Genomic DNA, 3,562 nt, shown 5'->3' on the forward strand with positions numbered 1-3,562 from the left:
TATGAACGAATATTCGTGATTCCGAGTAGTTTCTGCTAGTAATATAAAATTTACATGCTTGTCATAATTATCCGGAGATAGAATATTATTATTTATTTACATAGTAGTCCTCAAATGAAATTACAAATTTGCAGCCCCCACCCCCGAAAAAAAAGTTATTTCCCATGTAGTTAAGTTATGGTCTCACCAAAAATACATGAATATAAGTTATTCTTTTAACAGCAAGAATATATAACTTATTTAATTAGCCTTCTTATGTCTCTATCTTTCCTCAAACTTCAATCTCTCTTTCTCTCCCTAAAGGGAGGGAGAGTTTCTCATGGGCATATATGCAGAGCCTGTTTGGCATTCTGTCCACCTCCATGTGTGTTAGTGTTTATGGCGGTGAAGATTGCCAACAATCGGAGGTGGTCAGCCTGCTAAATTAGCTCTGTAAGTTTGTTCATGAGAAACCCTAGCTATATTTACTTTCTTATCGACGCATACAATCATACTAGGAAGTTATATAACACCAGATGAAGTTTATATATATGCAGATGTCCCGATCATCGTATTAATTCTTCGTTGTCGAGTTTTCGTCACATGATTCAAGAACCAAACGATCAAGATAAATAGGTTAGATCTTCATTAGAAAGTTTTTTCTAGTATCTAGTTTTCACATGTGTTAATGTGATTCTGTTAGAGGGATTCTTAACCTCTTCATTTCTGCAGTCAAGATATAGAAATTGTTAATTTGTTCTTCGAAAAATGCTAACAGACTTGTACAATCTGTTTTTTCAATGAATTTGATGATAGTATAGTAATTAAGATAAAACGCCCTTTTCATTAGAAATTAGTGTACCTAAAACATTAGGGTTTTCTTTGGTTGTTTCTGTAGCATGAATGATCTACTCTTTTCTTTCTTTCATTTTCCCACTTCCATATTATTATTTATTAGGGTTTTTGTTTTCTCGCCTTCATTCTTAGTTTCTTACCATCATCAATGCTAAATGGTAATTAAGGTCCTGTGTATCTTTATAAACTAACGGTCGTTTTTTCCAAGATGGCAAGATGTTAAATAATTTGATTTGAATAAATTCATGTTTGGCATAATAATTCACAGAATATAATTGTCATATGGACACACATTTTATGAATTTAATTTTTTTTAATGTATAATATAGCGTGTTTTATTGTATATTTTCCCTTAATTGTTTCTAAATAGTTGTATAACTTTTGTTTTACTGTAGATAGATTTCTTCTCCTTTTGGTCAGTTTGAAGTATCCTATTTTTGGACCACTGCTAAACTGAAACCAATATATCGAAAGATAAACAATATCTATTCCAATATATAATAGATTAATTTGTTATGGTTTATTGTAATTAAAGTTACTAGTTTATTAATAGAATCTCAATGGTTCATGTTACTCTTACTAAGTGTTTATTTGACGTGCGAATATGCTTCAGTATTCGCCATTAAAGAACAATGATAGTTGTACTAACAAGTTTGCAACAAAGAAAATCTTATGAGAAACTTTTCTGTTCACGGATTTAACTACATGCTTTTGTAATTTAATATATATATATATATATATATATATATATATATATATATATATATATATATATATCATGATCTTCTCTTATGCATTTTCTTTCTCTTTACGTTTTATTAATTATGATCAATATGTGTGGAACTCTAATTAACGTTGACTTGGTGGAAGTCAGACTATGAAAAATCTATCGGTTTATTTATTTATGAAAAGAAACAATGTAACAATTGAAACGTTTTTGACTTTTATTTGTGATTTAAATTTGTAAAACTTAAAGGCATAGAGCTTTTTGTCAAGTTGAATGATTCAAAACAAGAGATAGTGACACAACATGTTCCTTTCTCTTCTTCATCATGATGATGCATAGCGATTGTGTGCTTTCACCAATGGAATACCCACTTAAAGCCTTGGATTCTTATCATTACCATTCTTGAAATTCCACCCATTAACTTTAATTTCAATATATATATATATATATATATATATATATATATATATATATATATATATATATATATATATATATATATATTCAATCGAGAACATTTCTTATTTTGAGAACATTTGAGAACAAATTTGGACCATACATTTTACTTTATAATTTAACTTTTATTTATTTATATATTACTAATTAGATAAATAAAAAGATACCATACCCCACCATCCCCACCCACTTACCATATCATGTATCGATTCTCTCGTCTAATTTTCATGCCGCACCACCCATCGGCACCATCAAACCTCCGCCGAATCAACCGGTTTCCGATTTCACTATCTTTGTTGCAACTTCCAATCGACATCAGAGTTCGTTGGGGTCGGTCTTATACCATCAATCGTCGCCGATGTTATTGATGTGTTTTAGGCATAACAAAACAAACTTAAAACTCTTAAGTTTGCATGCAACCTAAATCAAGATCTATGTTTTCACTATTGAACCTATAACTATGAACATCAAAATAAGAACCCCAGAAACCCTAGGCAATTTTAGTAATAGATATAAAAGGGTTTAGGATTATATACCTTATTGTTATTGTAGCAAATAACAATTATCCTTGACTTGTAGAAGCTTTGGAAGCAAGCACCACAAATGTCGTGTCTCTAATGGTTCACACTCAAGCTAGCAAGAAGGAGATTAAGGAGAGAGGAGGGAGGAGGGAGGAGAGCAAAATTTCGGCCAACCCTTGGGAAAGAAGTGATGGACGAAAATCAAAGGTCTAGGGTCCTTTATATAGTGCAACAAGGAAGCCCTGTATAACGTTAATCCGAATATAATAATAATGTTTCAAATTGGTAATTATCCCGCTCCATATTTATCCACATGAGATAATCTAGAAACCCTAGATTATCCTCTAGAAACCGTCCACCCTCTTGGTGGAAGGTTCTCGAGCCTTTTGTTTAACTATTGAACAATTTCACTTTAGACCTTGCACTTTTAATTAATTCCATTAATCCTGAAATTAATTCCAATAAGCTTCTAATTAATTATTAATTAAATATTACTATTTGTAATTAATCTGTTATTCTCATAATATATTAATAAATTATTTATTTCAATTTATTAATCAAATAATAAATCAATCTCTCTCTCTCTCCAAAAACATCATGTCCAATTGTTAGGTTTGAGGGCAGCCCAAAAGGATTGTGCTACTATCAATTCAAGTTTATACAAATTATAGTTATGGGCTTAGACACCTAATCAATAGTCTCCCACTTGGATAAGTATGTACCTATAATTGCTAGTATAACTTCCGAATCGATCAGCAAATTGTAGCTTCCAAAAGACGTTGTCGAACTCTAGCCCAGTCAGTTACGTGTCCTAAGATAAGTGATCATATAATACTCTGTTCTGCAAGATATCATTTGGACATGAGACATGGAACAAAATCAATCTCATTGTCCAATACTTTGTTTCCCGATTTTTGATTTGTAATGACATTGAACTTCTAATTGAACACGTCAATTTAGTCATGGCCAGGCCCGACACTATAAATCAACCCCAAATCACCGAGGGCCCAAAGATATCGCTTTT

At 31.5% G+C, this 3,562-nt stretch overlaps 1 long non-coding RNA gene across 1 annotated transcript; it reads left to right on the forward strand.

Annotated features, from left to right (window-relative positions):
• Window positions 1-267: 267 nt before the first annotated feature.
• On the forward strand, window positions 268-2,820 carry LOC145140498 (uncharacterized). The gene is made up of 2 exons (XR_013722187.1): window positions 268-615; window positions 2,597-2,820. It is a non-coding gene; the product is annotated as an uncharacterized LOC145140498 (long non-coding RNA).
• The last annotated feature ends 742 nt before the right edge of the window (window positions 2,821-3,562 follow it).

Source organism: Lactuca virosa, chromosome 9 (assembly GCF_052849685.1).
Source record: "Lactuca virosa cultivar CGN04683 chromosome 9, Lactuca_virosa_CGN04683_v6, whole genome shotgun sequence".
NCBI classification, from domain to species: domain Eukaryota; kingdom Viridiplantae; phylum Streptophyta; class Magnoliopsida; order Asterales; family Asteraceae; genus Lactuca; species Lactuca virosa.